Source organism: Plectropomus leopardus, chromosome 19, assembly GCF_026936395.1.
Source record: "Plectropomus leopardus strain MGB_pleo_1.0 chromosome 19, ASM2693639v1, whole genome shotgun sequence".
Classification (NCBI taxonomy): domain Eukaryota; kingdom Metazoa; phylum Chordata; class Actinopteri; order Perciformes; family Serranidae; genus Plectropomus; species Plectropomus leopardus.
Genome location: NC_142194.1, coordinates 25,404,890 through 25,425,080, shown reverse-complemented (window position 1 = coordinate 25,425,080; position 20,191 = coordinate 25,404,890). Strand labels below are relative to the sequence as shown.

At 39.5% G+C, this 20,191-nt stretch overlaps 1 long non-coding RNA gene across 1 annotated transcript in view; it reads left to right on the top strand.

Moving 5' to 3' along the window:
* The first annotated feature begins 366 nt into the window (after nt 1-366).
* LOC148186379 (uncharacterized) overlaps nt 367-20,191 on the top strand; it is a 97,152-nt gene continuing 77,327 nt past the window's right edge. The window contains exons 1-2 of the long non-coding RNA XR_015775053.1: nt 367-463; nt 7,312-7,471. This is a non-coding gene — a long non-coding RNA (uncharacterized LOC148186379). The remainder of the gene's footprint in view (nt 464-7,311; nt 7,472-20,191) is intronic.

The following is a 20,191-nucleotide window of genomic DNA, read 5'->3' as shown; positions in this document are numbered from 1 at the left end:
GTAAATCTCAGGGTGCATTTGTTTTAGAGAGAAGAAGGCTACTGTGGATAATTTGGCTCCTGAAGAAAATCTTTTGAATGCCTGGTTCTTAAGTCATCAGAGAAAAACGGTTAGCACACATTAGCAGGTGCTGGGCAAACAGCAATGTTTGCAATGTGCTAAAAAAGCCTTAGCCTCCCTGCTAATTAGTAATATGAAACTCATTTATTCAATGATTTACTGTCTCAAATCCTAAACATCTAGATCTTTAGTTATCAGAAGAAAAGGTGGGCACAGCCCCTCGGTGATGTGCCAAACAGCAGAGGAGAAACACTTATTTGTAACGTACTTCATTCAGTGTTTTTTTTTTTTTTCTGGTTTAATTCACAGGTCCATTTTGGAGAGAAAGAGACCTCTGTGGATAATTCAGCTCCTGGTTAAAACCTCCTGAACATCTGGATCTTAAGTTGTCAGAGAAAAAAAGGTGAGGATAGATTAGCAGGTGCTGGGCCGGCAACCTGTTTGCAATATGTCAAACAACGGAGGAGAAACCTTTAATTGTAACATGAAACTACTGTATTCGGTGTGTTTACCGATATAAATGAGCAATTCTGTTTGGGAGCTGCCGGTAAAAACCTGAACGCTAAAAGAATTCTAACTGAGAGAAGTTTCAGCTTCTTGCAATCTGAAATCTTCACCACTAGATCTTACAAACCGGACCTTTAAAAAAGTGATTGGTTGGTGGATAATACAGAAATTTTGCATCTTTCTGAAAATTCCTTTGCCAATATAGAGATCTTGTCTAATTGGTAACTCTAATAACCCAGATCTTGGACTCAAACGTCCTCCTCCTGCTACTCTCAGGACACAGCTAGCATGTCACAAAAGTGAAAAGAAATCAAAAACTCAATGCAGAAAGGCTCATGTACCAGTTTCTCCAAAACTGTCAAGTAAGTCTCATTGAAACAAAACAAAATTCAAATTAGCTGAGCTGAAGGAAATAATTGGCTTCCTGAGGGCACATCCATTAGAAAAATGGAAAGAATCCTTTAGGGGTTGATTAGAAGCAGACCAGATGTTATTGTTCTTTCTGTCAAGATAATGTTGGCAGTATTTTAAGCTGTCTTTCAGTGGAACAAAGCTGTGTTTTAGTGTATCAACTGGGCTGTACAGTCATAATAGGCATCTTATATAAGGTTTAAACAGCAGGTGCGTTCACTGGGAGATTAGACAAACACTGTTAAAAAAATAAAATAAAATCCAGAGGCATTCTCCAACTTTATGTATCTATACTTTTCAAACAGAAAATATACATTTTGTTTCATATTTACTTTCTCTCATACACAAATGTGTCATTCCTCTGCTGTGTAAGTGAGTGAGTGAGCTTCCATTGACTAAGACAGTGTTTTTGCCATTTTAATTATATTTTTCCATGCTTTTCTGAAGCCGAAACATTATAATTAAAGCTGCACTAATCAATATTTTTTTATATTACCATGGGGTCAAATTACTATGTGTAATGTCTTGGCCCATGCTAAATGTCAGCTGGAGGTGGAGAAGAAATCATTTAAGCTATAATTTAATTGTTTGACTTTGACAGGAGCTTTAGTTTTCTGGTTTTAAAGCTGCACTAATCAATATTTTAGCATTAAAATTGATCTAATAGCTACCTGCATAGTAAAAAGAGTCCCTCATAGCAGCTAATCCACAAAGAATTATTATCCAGTCTTGCAATCCTCCTTCACTTTATGGGATTTTATAGCTTCTTTTAGCTCAGTGTTTTGGTTTGTCCCACAAACTCTTCATCAACCACTACTCCAGCTACACCAGGCAGCTGTTTTCAGCAGAAAAAACAAACAAAAAAAAAAGTAAACCTGCCTAGCACAAAACAGCAGACAAAATTAGTTACCTGGTGAACATAGTGTAGCATTTAGCAGGTAAAGGGCTGTTTTTCTTTAGTGTTGCTGGAGACTAAAACAAAGCTAAAAGGAGATTCATTATTGAATATTTTGCAGGCAGTCATAGACTACTATTTCCAGAGAATTCTGATGATGCTTGGTGTCCACTGGATGCGAGGAGGGAGAATGCAATGGACAGGGTCAAAGCTCCCTTTGACCTTTTACCACCAAATTCTTATCAATTCATCTTTGACTCAAAGTGGACATTTGAGCCAAATTTGAAGAAATTTCCTCAAAGTGTTCTTAAGATGTTGTCTTCACGAAAATGAAATGGACGCATGGTCACAGTGACCTTTGACCACTTATCAGTTCATCGTTGATTTAAAGTGAACATTTGCGCCAAATATGAAAAAAAAAAAAATCCGTTAAGGTGTTCTTGAGATTTAGCGTTTACAAGAATGGGACGTACAGACGGAAGACCCAAAACATATTATCTCTGGCTACAACATCAAAAAGTTCTCCTTAGTCTCGCCTGGGTTAGGTGTTAACTTACGACTTTGGAAAATAGGCAGCTGTTTGCTAACATGTGGGACAAAAAAGATGTTTTTGTTTTAGTTTTTGCCACTGCCCTGTAGTACAAAAACGCTATCTAAAAAGTGTATATACTTTTTAAAAAAACTGAATGTACATTCACGTCTGTCTCCACAATGTAACCTACTTGCTGCTTTGGAAAAAAAGAAAAAATCCTGGATCAATAAGTTTACATTACGTGACGGCTAATAACAAGCCAAAAATCCATAACTGTCTTGTGACCTTCATCAGCGAGACAAGCTTCTTTCTCCTGCCCTCCTCAACTGATACAGGTTCTCAGGAGGATCAGTGTGTGCTTGTGAGACAACAGTATATATATGCATGTCGTGACATTTAGGTTTAAACAACAAGAAAGCCTCCCCACTGCTCGCCATCAGACATACCCACCATTAAACAGTATTAATGTTTCTGTGTAAGACAACTCCTCACATGCACAAGTACGCAGACGCAGACTCGAGTTCCCTTGTGACAGAGGAGGGGATGAGAAACAGGCCAGGGGGACATGTGTTTATGAATAACTGCACGGCGGCGGCAACGAGCCAAGCAAGTGAGCAACCATTTGAGATTAATGAGTGAGGATGATCTCAGCTAACTGCTGATACCGAAGCACCATGACCGCAAATGAATCTGGCAAAGCAGATATCAACACTATCATTCAGCTGTGAAAGTGGCACAGCCCACCATGTTCCCTGTTGTAATAACCTACACCTTTTCACTCTTGTCTTGACTCAAAGAAGACTCTCTCTGCAGGAGGCTTCAAATGCCAGCAGACTGTAAAACCTGCAATGTGACATCAGCACTTCAGTTCTTGAGTAATTTGCTGTATAATACTTTACACTTGTACTGCTTTTCAAGTGGAAATGGTGTTTTTTCCCTGCTCTGCAGTCACAAAGAATATGACTGTTAGTTACTTTGCAGATTCAGATTTTTAATAGAAAACCAGTAATGTATTTATAAAATATTGCATCATTAATACTTTGAAACCTAGATCAACACTAGTTTTGCAGTGCTGCGTTCAGCTGGCCTTCATAAGCTATTTTACCCTTGGAAACCTGAGCAAAACAGTTTGATTTATTTCAACAAAACGGGCGAAATGGAGTGGTGGGGTGGGTTGGTGTGATGTTCGTATAATTAATTACTTTTTTTAAAAGGGTGGAAAAAAATAGGGGGGAGTGCCCAGAAAATTGTATTTTTACAATTTATGATTATACTCTATTTTGAAGTATGTCACAGAAAAAAACATGTCCCCAATTTTTGGCACTTTTTTAGGACATTTTCTTGTTTCCTTTTGTTTTGTGCTTTTATTTATTATTTATTTAAATCTTTTTTCTGAATTTATTATCAAGTAGTTTTGTTGTTACTTTTTACTAATTTCTTGCTAATTTTTGGACCATGTCTTGTTAAGTTGCTCATTTCCTTATCTCCACATTTTTTAAAGAAATTCAACCAATTTTTCTCCAGTTTCAAAAGATTTAAGATTAAACAATTACTCAAAAGTCAGGGCTAGATTCATCTGTGAGTGGGGGCCTGTGGGCCCCTGATCAGAACCCCCACCCTCTTCTTTCCACAAGTAAGGTAATAAAAACAAACTGGACCAGTTTCAATAACTATCTTAGACACATAAACATGGGGAAAAAAATATAAACGTTTTCTTTCAAAGCTGATAGAGGCAGAAATCTGGAAAAGAAAAAAGCCCAGCAGAATTTGAAAACACCCCGTCCTACTGCAGCTCTCCCCTCCCTATCATAATGCTGCCTTCACATGCTCCTCGGAAATATCATATTCACTGTCTTTACGAGTTGCGAGCACATAAAATGCCCTCCAAAATCTTAATTACGAGTGGGAAATTGGGAAATTTCAGTGATGCCTGTATTGCTGAGTTGTGATGTTTGCCTGATGTTTCAGGGCAGCAGCAATGGCAAAAAGCATGGAAACAGTGTCAACAATTGACGGTAAATAAAAGAAATAAACTGGAAACAGCTGTCAACCTCACGTTTAAACACGTTTAAATCTAGACTAATTAAAATGCAACCCATCTTTTTTGTAGCTTCCCTGTTGTTCCCACTCAAAGCAAAGCACATGAACACATCAAAGTCAGAAGAACGACTTCCTAACTTGGAAACTCCAATCCTCCAACATCACATGAATGCAGCGTAAACCCCTTCCACCAGACAACTGTGCGCATTTGCACACACGTTATACAGTAACTCAGTGTGTCCTATAAACTGGCTAGATTTTCTAAAGCCTGAAAACAATGTTGAGAGGAGGTGCAGAGGTCTATTTTTCTCCCAGAACACTTAAATTACAATAAGTGTTTATTGGATTTTTTGCAGAATGACAAAGTTAAACAGCCTACCCCAGCTTTATTAACATTAGTTTAACAATAATACAGAACTTCAACTTGTACTGTAACTGAGCTTTTCAACACTATGATAAACAATTGCAAATGCTGGAAGAACAACTTTGTCTTCCAAGTTGTATCACAAAATGCACAAAGTTTATTGTGATTTTCCCCATTTAACGCCAAAATGAAATTGCACACCCTAGCTTTAATTAACATTATGATTGTGGTACACAAACTGAGGATGTCTAAACTGTGATAAATACTTCTCCCATCATTGCAGTAAACTGCACACTGTGTACTTTATGCACAGCCAGTGACACTTTACACCAGCAGATTTCAGGCAGACGAGAGAGGTCAGATATTAAATGATGACTTCTGCTTTCACAAATTGGCTGCTGTTATAAGATATATTTTAAATTCTGAGTTATCGTTTCATGTGGGAGGAGAAGTACCAAGCAGCAGAATGTAATTTGGGTAAACAGAATGTACAGCTTGCAGTGTCACTTTGTGATTTAAGCTGATGAGTGTGTTTTGACATCAAAATCTCACTTACTGCAGCTTCCACTTTCTCTCCTTTATGTTCTTGCCACTCTGTGCTTTTCCTCTTGTCTCCATCTCCCTCAATCACCCCGCCGCCGCTTGCCTCCGTTGCCCGTCAGCGTCACTTGTTACCGTGGGAAGAACAATGCTGACATCACACTCATTATGCAATTCCATCAACTGGGAGCAGGGAGAGCTGCTTTTTTTAGCAACCGCTCAGAAGCAACGGGTCATTCAAGCCTGCACATCTGCCCTGAGAGGGTGTGTGTATGTGTGTCTATGTGTGTGTGTGTGTGTGTGTGTGTGTGTGTGACTGCAGTGGCGCGTGCATATGCTAGTAAGCACGTCTGCATGTTTATGCCTGATACAATTACCCAGAAGATCGCAAGAGAGAGAGCAATAAAGGGCCACCGAGAGTGAGAGAGAAATACTGCAGTAACCCAAGGGCAGCTTGCTGCTCAAGTGGAGGGATGATGTACCTCCTCCTAACACACACACACACACACACTCACACACACACACACACACAAATAGAAGATATCCCAAAACAAACAGCTCCACTGACTAGCCAAGGTTAGCAGTTGCGCATTGAAACATATGTTTCTCATAAGGGAGTTCCAGTCTCCCTGTGCTATAACGCTACAGGCTCTCAGATGCCGTGTCACTTTGAAATATTGCACCAGCATGCACTTTCACTAAAAGCACACCAAAGCTAATTTAAATTCTCAAATATCAGGCTGTTTTGAATGTGCACATACAGAGGAGAAGCTTTCCATGTGATGGAGACACTGTTGGCAACTTGTGTCTGCCTGCCATGCAGCCCCTGGAGTGCTGATACAGAGAACAGTCTATCTCTCCTGCTCTCCCTGCTTCACACAGACAGAATAGAAAACAGAGAAAGAGGACTGGAGCTGAATCCCAATGTTGCTCCTGAGCCAGCTCCTTCCTGTGCCGAGGTACAGGCCCCTAGTGCTCCAGACAAAACAAAGAATTTCTAGTTTCCCTCTCCTCATTCTCTCTATTCATGTCTCATTTGGCCTGTCTGCCAATTATTCTTTCAAGGTTCTTTCTATCTACTTCTTTGTTGCTTTTCTAGCCATACTAGTATTGTGGCTCTTCATCCATGTCTGTGAAAACATGGATGCTTCACACACCTTTACCCCCGGCAGCGCAGAAGATCTGTACAGTCAGCACAGTTTTTTTGCAGTGTTTTTGCAAAAGTCACAGTTGACCTTTGACCGCCTCGAGATAGAATGTCAGCACTTAATCATTGTATCCTATTACACATTTGTGTGAAATTTAAGTGTATGGATTCTTGATTTTTGGCTAAAAACATGTTTTATGAGAGGTCACAGTGATCTTGACCTTGGACTCTCGGTTCATTGTTGAGTCTAAATGGTTTGTGTCAAATTTGAAAAAAATCCCTCAAGGTGTTGTTGAGATATTGCTTTTGCAAGAATGAGAGGAATGCAAGGTTAATGTTACCTTGACCTATGAACACCAAAATGTAATCAGATGATCCTTAAATGGACTCGAAAATTTGTTTCGAATTTGAAGAAATTCACTCAAGGTGTTTTTAAGATCCTCATAAGAATTGGACAGACAAGGCCACAGTGGCCTTGACCTTTGCCCTATAACCACCAAAACGTAATCAGTTCATCCTTGAGGTCAAGTAGATGTTTGTGCTGAATTTGAAGACATTCCCTCAAGGCATTCTTGAAATATCTAAGAATGAGCCGGAGGTATGGACATATGAACTACCCGAAAACAGCTAACAATGACTCAGGCCAAGGCTGCTTCCGGTGTGGAGGTGCAACTATTGGATGGATAACTATGAATTTTGGTTCTAACATTTATGTCCACAATAGGATAATGCTATGATGATATCCTGACTCTTTCTTTAGTTCCATCATCAGGTTATCCATTCATCAAGTCATCAGACCATTTTTATCTGTTTAGCCAGGTCCAGGTGACGGGGGCAGCGGGCTGAGCAAAGTACTCCAGGAACGCTCTCCAGCTCCTCCTGGGTGATCCCGAGGCATTCCAAGGCCAGATGAAATGCATCATCCCTCCAGCGTGATCTGGTTCTGCTCCACGGCTGCCCGTTTGATGTCATAAAGTTAGTAATTATATTTGTCCAGTACTCTATGCAAATATTTGCATGCTAACATGCAAAACTAAGATGGGGAACATAGTAAATGGCTGTCAAACATCAGCATTGTCGTTGTGCCGATTAGATATATGATGATATATGCTAATTGGAGCCAAAGCTAATGAATATCAATGACTCCTGCAGAGTAATTTGACTGGGGTGTGAATGCAGATTATACAACAAATAGTTCCAACCAAGCAATCTGGTCCGCAAGACATTTAGAATGTGCTCAATTTTGCTCGACTGCACACCTTCCTCATCTCTGAAAGAATGACATTGAAAATGAGCTCTCTTTTTTCATGCATTTTGACTTTTGGACTTTACCTTGCTCTTGAGTTATTGGAAATGTTTGTCATCCTCTATCAGATGTGCTGTGACACAGACCTACTAGCTTAAAAATACAGGCAAAGTTTGTGGATGTAGTCATTAAATCTATATGCGGAAAAATAATTGTTCTCTCAGCAGATATCTTGGTTGTATCAAGACCAAGCAAGCTAAGCATTTTTATGTTCACGTTAATTTAGTTTTGGAAACCCCATGATCTCTCGAAAGCATAAGCACAAGATGCTCAATAGGGACCAGAAAATGTGTCCGTTGCCAGGTCGTTACCAAGGTTCGTCCTGCTTGCTGGAGTAGTAAACTGAGTTTCATTACATAGAGGAGTCTACTGATTTCCAGTTATTAGTCAGACTTTGTGTATTTCCATGAAAGTGGAGATGACAGTTGCAAAAAGCGTTTTTATTTTCAGAGCTAATTGCCCCAAAAAGTGAAGACATTTTGATTATACAATTTCATTTTGTTGGTGATAGTTGTAAAATCTCAATATTGAACTCTGGGGTGTGCTTTAATGTTATTTCAGCACTAAAGTAATGCTTGCGGCTTGCTAATCGCATCACTGTCGTGCTCAAATAACAATAAAGCATAATCTCTTGTGTATTACTGCTTAATTGTAACCTTTTCCATTACATAAGAAAAGCAAGATGTTTGCAGGTAGTGTTTTTTTGTACTGTGGGAAAGGGGCTTTGAGGAGACTTAGCTGGATTGTTTGCAAGTGGTCCAGAATGCTGTTGTTGTCTAAAATGTCTTATGTCCCAGTGGTCTTGATATCGTCACAATGGCTTCCTTTCAAATCAAGAATCCAGTTCTAGAGATCATTTTTAGAGCTCTGCAGGTTTTGGTACCTGCCTACATTGGAGATACCGAGGCCTGACATCACCAGTAGGTGTCTGAGGTCCTTTTTATCAGGGTTTGTTGTGCCAAACCTTGGGAAAGACAGCAAAAACAGTTCACAAGGGCGATTCAGCAAAAGTTGACCTGGTTATTGATAACTTCTACCCAGTTGCTGCAAATCAATTAATTGGACATGTAATAGATCCACTCTCTCATATTTAGGGAAGACACACACACACACAGGCACGCACACGCACGCACGCACACGCACGCACGCACACACACACACACACACACACACACACACACACACACACACACACACACACACACACACACACACACACACACACACACACACACACACGTCCTTGGGGTGAATTGACTTGTAGAGGAGACTGCTGTGTTTTTGCAGCCTCTGTTAATGAAAGCTATAATTATCACAGAGCAAAATCAATACTCTCAGTTCCTTTTAGGGGAAAGTGGTGGGGGGTTGTCTTGTTTGAGGTAAGACTGGAATGAGCCGTGGGACTCACAGCCCGAAAATAAGATTTATGGAAAGGCTGTGTTCATAGCTGATTGGCTCTAATTGTCTCCCAGCTAAGCAAGAATCCCATTCTGCTAAATGAGCCAGCGATCAAATTCAAATTCATTTATTGGCTGGCAAGCACACAGAATATCTTCACTGTTCAGCAGAGATAGTTTCTCACATTTTTTTGTATTTTTAGGGGGATAAATAAAAACAGTCATTGTAACAGCTGTGTGGTTGTAGATTAAGCAAGAGCAATTAACCAGTCTGGTCCGGGCTTCTAATGCCAGGAAGCACTCATCCAACATACACAGGAGACTTTTACTACAAAGGAACAATAGCAACTTGTCAGGAGTTTGGTCCTTTGGTTAACCCACACAATGTGGCAAGGGGACTGGCAACCAAGTCATTCACATGTCACCAGATGAAGATGATTTCTAATAAATCAGCCATTATAAAGCTAGTTAACCAGGCATGCTGAAGATTGCTTAGAAAAGTGCAGGTATACACACCGTCTAATCCATTCTTTACACTTTTGCTCTTGTGTTTTTGGGTTTGGAGAGGTTATGGAAAGGCACTCTCCTCCAAACTGTTCCCTTCAGAATGTTACAGTTGATCGGGCAAACCTGGTTTAACAGTAAATGATTTCATTTTCACAAATCCCTTCAAAAAATGCAGATCTAGGAAACAACTTCGAGGTCTGAAAACGGGCTTTACTTGCCAGAGACTAAGAATGGGGTTTGGTGTCAATCTACTTCACATTGACCGGGAGATGTAGTTCACCATTAATACCATAAGTGTGTGTCTGTTTACATGAGAATTAAAAAGCATAGGTCAAAAATTTAAATCAAGCTCAAGCGGCTGATATTTACTCATGTGTAGCACAAACCATTGGGAGTAATATTTGTCAAGCACAGGAGTTATTATACCCTGTTAGAAATCCCAATGTCATGGCAACCTCAGGCCTATGAGTGTATTTTTTTGTTTAGTGGAGTGTCATGTATGTCTGAGTGTCCTCTGCTAGTGTGAGAGAGCACTCAGTATTTATGACCTTTACAGTTGCTGTGTGTGTAGATAAAGCTAACAAAAGGGTAGAATGAAGGGGCATATAGGATAATAGGTGGACAGCCCTCTCTTTTCTCTTCTAGCCTGCTGATAAGATTCACACAGACCTGTGGAAATATACTACTTCTCCTTGTTAGTGCGAAAAACTAAATTGCTGTGCTGGGAAATTCACTTTATTTCAACATGTCCACATCTGAGATTAGAGGCTTTTTCTTATAAACAAAGCTTAATTAAGATGGGACTGAATTTGTGTCTTTATGGGACATTTGAGCATTAGGAACCTCCCTGCAGGACAGTTTTGCTGATTCAACCATCCACACCTATAGAAAGACTCTCTAGGCGCCAGTGGAAGTGCAGCATATAGGTGAATATGAGCTTGAGAGGACGCATACATTTAGATCTAAGTTTTCACACATTCACATGTCTGTCCTGTCGGTCTGCAGACTAACTGGGGTTAGGTTCTTGTCATCAACACCCACTCAAGGAAGACGGAATTGGCTCCTGAGTCTGTGACACATCAGTGGCGTCATAGTCTTGCATGCCACACGCATGCAGTGTGGGCATGCATATTTACGGCCTGTAGCTCAGCAGGTGTGTTTCTTTGCGTGCATGTTTGTGTTTGTGTGAAGGCGCCATGCATATCAAGTTAACACCAATGGAATGTTACAGCTCATATTTTGAGATATTAATGATATGTCTGTAAACAAATAAAACTATTTTATGTTTACAGCACAGGCTGCTCAGATGGGTGTTAATCCCACTTTAGAGCAGAGGTCTTCACTGGTCTGCCCAGGCCCAAGGACCCGTGACCTTTGACCCATACTAGTTCAGGTCCACTTTTTATTACGATCAACCAGGTAATGGTCAGGTCCCATTCTATGAACCGGGTCTGTTTATAATCATATCTGAGTGAATCTGAGAAGACCCTATTCAGGGCCGATCACAAGAGAAAAGCATAAGCCCTGTGTGTAACTTACGTAATGATTAAGCTGATTTAGAATCAGATTACAAGAGCACAAGTAAGGGCTACAAACTGGTCAAGTTGCACTTACAGTACATTTTCTGCCCGGCAGCACAGACAATCTAAACAATCAGCACAGTTTCAAGGTGGGCACCCGAGATTAGCTTCACCATTTAGTTATCTGACCAAATGTCTCCCCTTCTACTTTTGAGTTATGACACTGAATAATGGCCACAACATTATGATGTAACAGTGAAGTTGACCAGTGCCAAATTTAAAGAAATTCTTGAGTTATGACCAAAAAAACATTTAGTGTGGTCAAAGTAACCTTTCATTCTTGGCTCAAAATGGACATTTGTGCCAAATTGAAATAAATTCCCTTAAGATGTTCTTGAGACAGAGCGTTCACAAGCATGAAACAGGTGACACAGTGACCTTGACCTTTGAGCTATGACCACCAAAATCTAATCAGTTGATCATTGTGTCCAACAAGCCAACAAGCTGATTTTTTTTACTGGCAAGTGAACATGTACAAAACATCAAACCTAAGTTTAAGTACTTTTATTATTTTGCACAATGAATGAATATTACATACACTGAAAAGCATTGTATTTTATATGTCCATCTGCTGGTGGGCCATCAGGATAAGATTATGCATAATATGATATGAATTCCACTACAGAAGAGACTTGATGATCACTAAAATTATGTGGGGGGAAAAGTGGATATATCAATATCACTATTGGTTATTGGCCTATTAAATTGTTATTGTATATCGGCATATCAGACACTGGCAAAATAATCCAATGTCCTACATCCCCAGTTTTTTTAAAATGATTGTGTCCAATTGGATCTTGAAATTAATTTCCCGGGTTCGTTAGGGTTCAGGCTCATCATTTTGGACCAACTCTTCCAGCTCAGTCAAACCTAATGTTGTGATATTTCATCTTTTTTTAATGTCAATTTCCAATGTTTCCACTTCATTTTATTTCTTTTGATTCATTGTGTTTTTCATTTGATTTCAATGGCTAAATTCCATTTTGATGCTTAAGGATCCTGGTATTGTCCATGCTGGCACACTGTCACACTACTACTGGGACACTTGAATAGAACAGAGCAATTGTTCATCAAACCTGCAATTCTTTTTGGCACTCCACAATATGTGAAAAGAAAAATGTGAGATTTTCCAGGAACATCAGTTCCAGTAAACCCCAAATCATGGGCTTTGCTCAAAATGCTTTGAACACTTCAAATAGAACCCATTGCCTCCAGTTTTTGACAGGCTGAATATAAAACTCAAGTCTACAGGAAAAAGAAGAGGAAGTTCAGATTGACAAATCTCAACGGACAATTTCCAGAGTTTCACTGTACTAGAGTTAATTTTATCAAGACTACCGCCTTCTCAAAGGTGATGTCAGCAATTACCACATTGCCAGAACACTTTTTAGCCATTGCAGACGCTCAGCTGGCTGTCATCACACACATTTATATTTATTTGTACATTCAAAGCCCCCCTGTACTTCCCTACCTCCCCTCTGCCCCCATATTTTAACCCCAACTTGTGCCAAGAATGTCTTCTGATGGAGACTTCACCCGTCGTGAGTCCTGGTTATTTTTTCCAGTGGGTCAGGTGACAGGGCAGCTGGATCGCTGGCTATTTCCCCTCATCATGTGATGGGTTAGTGGTGTCATGGGTGCTGTTTCCAAGGCGCAGACTTACTGACAAGAGGGTGACGTTAGAGAGGCAGTGGACCTTACTGGATCTATTAATAGCTGAGTGCTAAGAGTGAACGTGTTTGTAGCTGTTTGTGTAGGAAAGTTCACCAGTTTGTGACTGTTTGGAGTGAGAATTTTAGCCTTTTAAAACTTGATATAAGCAGACGGAGAGCAACTGAAGAGAAGGACAGAAATGTTTTTTTGCAGCAAAGTCTGAGTGAATGTGGGAAAATGCATAAATGGAATCGAGGCTCATCAGCAGATCCAGTCGTCTGTTATCTTCTATTTTTACACACACATGCACACTGCGTGCCCATTCATTGGCCTCTTAGGGCACACATTAGCGCTGAAAGGTAATTTCAGGTAACTTCAGCAACCATTATGTCTCCCTCCCCTTTGTGTGTTCTCACATATGCATGAACGCACACACTGGACAGAGCAGACACTTCAGACTCCAGAGGGGAGCTGCTGTGTGTTGTGTCCACAAAAACAGGACGGAGGAGGTGGAAGAGAGGCGTGACAGCTTAGATTTTTTTAATAATGTGATGTATGAATTTCTCTTTTAAGTCCTGCTTAACCATTCGGAAGAGCACATTTTGAGTCGCTATATCTTGATGAAAAATGCGTTGAATTTAACTCAACCTGTTTGAGCTATCTCGACCGTTCAGTGTAGGCTTGTTATTCTCAGAAAATCCATTGTTTTTCAAACCGGCGACTATTTACTGGAGTTTACAGCCAGTCGGTGCTCCAGTCCAGTTGTTCATATGGCATTAGAAAATAATTGCACATAGTCGTTGTTGGTCGTTCTATTCTCCTCTCCTATCCTCTCATTTTGAATGTCTGATAGTCCACCACTAACATTTTTGTCTCGTCCCGTCTCGTTAGTGACAGGAGTTGTCTCTTCCTGACGTTTGCTTTAGTTTTTGTTCTCAGTTGTTCTTATTCGCTTGTGTGGGGACTCCACTCCAGGAATAAAACTACACATTGCGCTGAACTTGTTTCGGTTTCTTCCCGGATGGCAACAAGTATGTTGTCCGCCGGCTTGGCTGACACGATGTTTGATGACTGACACAAATATGTACACACACAACACGTCGCAGATCTAGCAGATGACTTGACACAGCAAACTGCAGCATTCTCCAGCGCGCGTATCAAGTTCAGTTTTTTCTGCCAGCCAAAGTTGCGGTTGGTCCTCCTAATTTACTCACCAAAGACTAAATTTACTCGCATTTGGCGAGTGTTTTTAACAGCACAGTAATAGTGTGAATGGGGGCGAGAGAGTGGATATAGTGGCGAGGACATAGCTTTTGTACATGGAGCATCCGCACCATGTGCATGTGCAGCTAATGGGCACCCCAAATAATGTTTGTTTTTTTGGGGGTGAACCCTCCTGAAAAGCAGTTCAGATGTGCTTTGGAATTAATTTAAGCTGCGACCGTCAGTCACGTGGCCCTCACGGTGGTCGTTATAATGGGCCCTTACGAGCCAGTGTTCTCCTGGGGACGCAGGGCTGCCTGCTGATGGACAGTAGGACTTATGTTACATCTGCTGTGGGTTGTGCTGTTGTGACCTGCCCTTTTAAAAACCAGGTGATGAAACTGTAGTGATCATTTAGCACTATGACTCAGGATCTCAGGCCTCCTGGTTACTGTGCAGGCGATGTGCTAACAGTGTGACAAGGGCAAAAATACATTCATGTGCATCGCTCACATCTCTGTATTCACATGCTTCCAGTCTGACAGTGGAAACACACACATGAGGAAATGTAGACAACTGTATTTGTGTGCTATTTGTTTAAACCTTGGGCTTTCTAGCACCTGCTGTGTTTCATATTCAGTGTTTATTCTAATCAGCAGCGTGGACTCCTAACCGGGTAGAACAGCCATGAGAATAGACCATCTATTTACAACCTGAGCCCCGCAGTCCAATTAATCACCAGGCAGCAAACAGGCCCACTAAAATTAAAAGGAGCAACAGCTGCCACAATAAATACAAGAAGACGAGAGAGGAAATGTAAAAGGAGAGCTATATTAGAGTTGTTTTTTTTTTAATTTCCAAAGGTAAAATACAACAAAAAGAGTGGTTAAAAACATATCAATAACAGAAGAGAAAGCAAAAGAGACATAATAAATTCCATCTGCAAATTGCACCAATTTACATGTGCAAAAGAGAGCAGGAAGAAGTGTGATGTTATTTAATTCTACCCCTTAATTACAGAATCAAATTGTTACCAAAAACTCGTCTTATATGTACTTACAAAAACACACTTTTACACACTTATATCTAAATTTTTACAATGCTGACCATAGTATATATTACTTATATATATATATATATATATATATATACATACATATGTAATTTTATTTATAGTTAATTAATGTATTAATTATTTTGTAAAAAATATAATTGTATAGTAAATTTGATCTAATTTTTGTATGAGATAAACAAGAGTCTATTTATAGATGTGTATAATAAGTAAATAAATAAATCAACTATCAATCAAGTATTGACCAACTATTTCAACATCTTTCATACATCTGAAATACAGCAAACTATTCATATACAAAATATAAATTTACTCAAATAGCCAGGTACATGCATACACTCAAACTACATATTTAGACCTTCCTATCAACATTTAAGTTCATGTAAACACCAGGTGATCATCAAACCCCTTCTCATCCCATCTTAGTGACAATCTTATCTGTAAACTTAGTTTTAAACTGGATGATGTTGCTTTAAATGCACATGCAGACTGTTCCACAGTTTCACTCCACAAATTGAAGTACATTTTTTTTCATAGTTGCATTAGTGCTGAGAGTCTTTAAATTTAATTTTCCCCGCAAGTTAATGTGAGGCTGAAGAGGAAGAGCACAGGAGGAGCAGCACAGGCGGAGAAACGTGATAAGCGCTGCTGACACATTGGTGACCTTTACCCTCAGATGAATTCATCAACAAGGGGTCAACACAAGTGCCCGTTTATTTTTGGACACTGGCAGAGATACACAGGGACATGTGTGATGTCCTCCACTAAAGTCACACTCACTCGCTTTTTACAGGCAATGCTCCACGCTAAGACACACACACACACACACACACACACACACACACACACACACACACACACACACACACACACACACACACACACACACACACACACACAGAGAGAGAGCCCCTGAGGCTGGCATCGACTCAGCCCTCAGGGTGCAAACTAATTTGCTCGCAATCTAACACAGTAACTCCCTGCAAACTCCTCCGAACAACTGTCTAAATACTCACCCTGCTGCAGGCCACAACTGAGATATAATGAGATACTATTTGTTTCTGTGGATGTGAGTGTGAGTGTGTGTGTGCGCATTCACTGTTAAGCACAGTTACAAAAATGCATATGTGTATTTGCTTATGCTCCTGGTTGCAATCCGCCTGTTTGCCTGTGAGCTCTTTTACAGTGACTAAGAATAAATGAGGTCTTAACCGCCACTCATGCTTTTACCATGCAAATGTTTATGTCATGAGTAAGACATATGTATGTACTTATTTATGGTTTTGATCCCACAGACCACATACGTATATAAATAATAATAATAATTGATAAATGAAAGAAATTATTACATTATTACAAATATAATTTCTTTAATCATGTCAGAAATCAAAAACTAAATTATCATAATAATAATAATAACAACAATAATTACAAAGTGAACAAGTAACAAAATTATAAACATTTGAATTGATACATAAATAATTAAATACATAGTAAATAAAAATATAAATGTATTTTATAAATAATTTAAATAGATCACTTTTTTGTTTCTTCATTTCCACAAATCTGTTTTCTTATAATAAATTATATATGTATTCTAAAATACATTATTTATATTTATTTCCTTATTTATTAAATTTTTGTATGTTGATTAGATAGGTTGGATCGTGCAGCAAGCCATCACCAAAAGCAGGTAGCTGTCAGCTTAATTTTATTTAGCTCTAAATACAGGAATAAATAAAGTAAAAGTAGTGGAGCTTTATAGTGAGGTTAGTACCAAAGATGGAGAAATACAGAAATAAAATAAAAGAAGAAATGAAGAAATAAATAAAGGTCTTAATTTTTGTAATGTCCAATACATTGTTACTTCTTATCAATGTATTCATTTCAGCTTTTATTTCTTCGTTAATCAGGCCGATTAATTTAACATTTATTTATTTATATTTTTTATCTCAGATTTTTTTCAGATTGCTTATTTCTTCATTGATTATTAAGTAATGTTAGTCCTTCATATTTCTTTTTTTCCAAAAAATGGCTGCACATTTATGGATGGTGACAAATATAATTACCTGAGCATAGGCATTTTTATTGACTAAAAAAAGGAAATAATTGGTGTTGTATTTTCTATGACTGTTGCATGAATACAAATATAAAACCCTTTTCTTTTGTAAAATAACCAGTCACTACTATGCTGACAGTTGTTTTCTTTTTATTTGTCCACAGTTTTCTTTAATTTGCTTTGGCAACATAAATGTCTGCGCCAGTCAAAGTGAATTCAAACAAGTTTCCCATCGACCCACACATGCGCGTGTATGGTCATTCCCATCACTCATACAAACACTATATGTGCATGTTTGTGTATATGTATACACAGGGGTGAGGCTGTGTACAAAATACTTTAAATACCAATCACAAGTAGAGCATCACTGCCCTAAACCAAAATACCAATTTTTTTTAACAGCGGCAGAAATGTTGCAGGGCTGGTGTTGTTATCACCTTGTGAGTCTGTGTGTGTGTTTGTGTGTGTGTGTGTGCGCGCGTGCGTGCGTGTGTGCGTGTGTGTGTCATCATGGCCAATTTTGGTCCTGGTGACACCAATCGAACAGGAACTACCACACAAGCTGCCTTGAATGTTTTGCCAGGCGTTTAAAGTTTATGTTTGTCTTTGTGTGGACAGATTTTGTCAGCGCAATTACATGGCAGTTGTGCAAGATAGAGTCACTGAAATTTACAGGTGTTTAGTTGAGATCAAAACAAAGGTGACTTTTGGAGATAGACCTGTTTAGAACAAGAGGGGTAAAAGTAGGGGGATTGGAAGTAGAGAAGGGGCCAATGTGCTCAAGTTTACCAAGTGCTCTAGGTCACTTTCTTCTAGTTTTTACTAGTGTCTTGCTATTTTTGGATCTATTTTTCTCTCATTGCTCGCTGCCTTGTCCCCATGTTTTTGTTTTTTTTTTAAAGAAATCGAACCAGTTTGCTCAAGTTTTTAAGTGTTAACCCCTCAAAACCTAAAGTGACATCACTTTTCTTGTCCTGCTCTCAAATGAAGAAACAAATTGGTTTTGTAATTATCATAATGACATGTTTGAAATTATGTTAAAAACTATTATATTTTCTTCCAGGTCATTTCTGTGTTGTTGTTTTTTTTCTTTCTTTAATCTTGTTATTTGTAGTTTATTTATATATTCACTTTTTTTCTAGGTATTGTTCATATACTTTGTACTAATTTTTCTTCATTCTAATTTTCACTAATTTTTGGGTCATTTCTTCTTTCGTTGCTCATTGCCTCCTTCACATGTTTTTGAGGGCCCACAGAACATTAGGGTTATGCTCTGGAAAGGTAAATAAAAACAGTAAAGAAGAAAAGGGAAAAAAAACAACAAAGCAGTAAGTGTGTCAGATATGACCTGTGGGTGTCTCTCTGTGTGTCTAACTGTCACGTCTCAGTTTGTTTACCGCTGCTGCCCTGGGCTTCGTGTCCCAGCTAAAGTAACTTCCTACCAAGGATCCTGTATCCTCATCCTCAGCTGCTGAGCAGGAACAAATCTGCATAATCCTTGTGAATGCATCCCTGTAAAGATCCCTCGTAATCATCACAGCCGTGTAGGTATCAGTTTCTATGTGAATTCTTTCAGTAAGCCGAGCATCATGGGATAACGGCGCAAAGAGGTAAACAAACCATCTATGGAGCCTATAGGCTGCCACTGCACCACACAAAACAGCTATTATGTCATTTATTTCACTTGTGCGAAATGAAGACGTAAGCTGAAGCAATTGTTACAAGCTGAGCGGCAGATTTGTTCACTTCTCTGCCACCCTGTAGACTTTTTAGGATGAGTGTTTTTTTTTTCAGTCTGTCGAGGGATGGTGAGGTGTGAGTGGAAACACTGACCCAATCAACCTGAGCCAGTGAGCCCAGTGTCTGTTGACCTCCCCGTCTCTGGTTTCCCCCTCCGTTCACTTGAAACCGGCTGTCAGTCACCGCACAACAAGAGCACACACATGCATGATCCCATACGTCCCGCTGGTGACGAGGACGCCCTCATTCATTCCACTCGGACTGTAACCTTTACCTCCGTCACATCCTCCTTCCCTCCAAAACAAGAGATCGGCTTTCGTTTTGTTTTTCTGGCCCACATTATCCGTTATCGCAGCCGTATTTGACCTCAGCAGGCTGGATAAGCTGGGAGAGAAATTGAAATATGAGCTTGTGGAAGTGGTCAAGGAAAATGAACCACGCAAATTTTACATCTTGGGCTTTAAGAAGGCAATATTCCTGAGAGCAGATAAGTGAGCAGATAGAGAGTCAGTGTTTTTGTTTAAGGTCACTTTTACAAGATACATGACTGCTGATGGACACATTGGTTATTGCTGCAAGTAGAGGACCTTTCACTGCCGAGTAGTCTCCTTGACAACAAGCCTAGCATACAGCACGTTACATTCACTGTTTATGCATTAGGTGATCCTCTTATTCAGAATGACTCACAGCAGGAAGTCTGGAGGCAAAATGTTTTCAGGTTGTCCATCCGTCCGTGCATCTGGTTCACTCTTGTTAATCAGACATCTCACGTATGCCTTGAGGGAATTTCTTCAAATTCAGCACAAACGTCCACTTTTTCAAATTTTGCACAAACATTTGAGTGCTCTCAAGGATGAACTGATTTGATTTGGGTGACCAAAGGTCAAGGTCACGGCCACATAAAACATGTTTTTGGCCATAGCTCAAGAATTCATATGCTCATATTTTTTACAGGATATAATGATTAAGTTCTGACATTTTTTCAGGGTAAGTCAGGAAAAAAATGACACAAACATCTACTTGGACACAGTGATGAACTGATTAGATTGTAGTGGTCATAGGTCAAAGATCAAAGTCACTGTGACCTTGTCTGTCTCATTCTTGTGAACGCAAGAATGTGAACACCTTGAGGGAATTTATTCAAATTTGGCACAAGCATTCAGTCAAGAATGAACTGA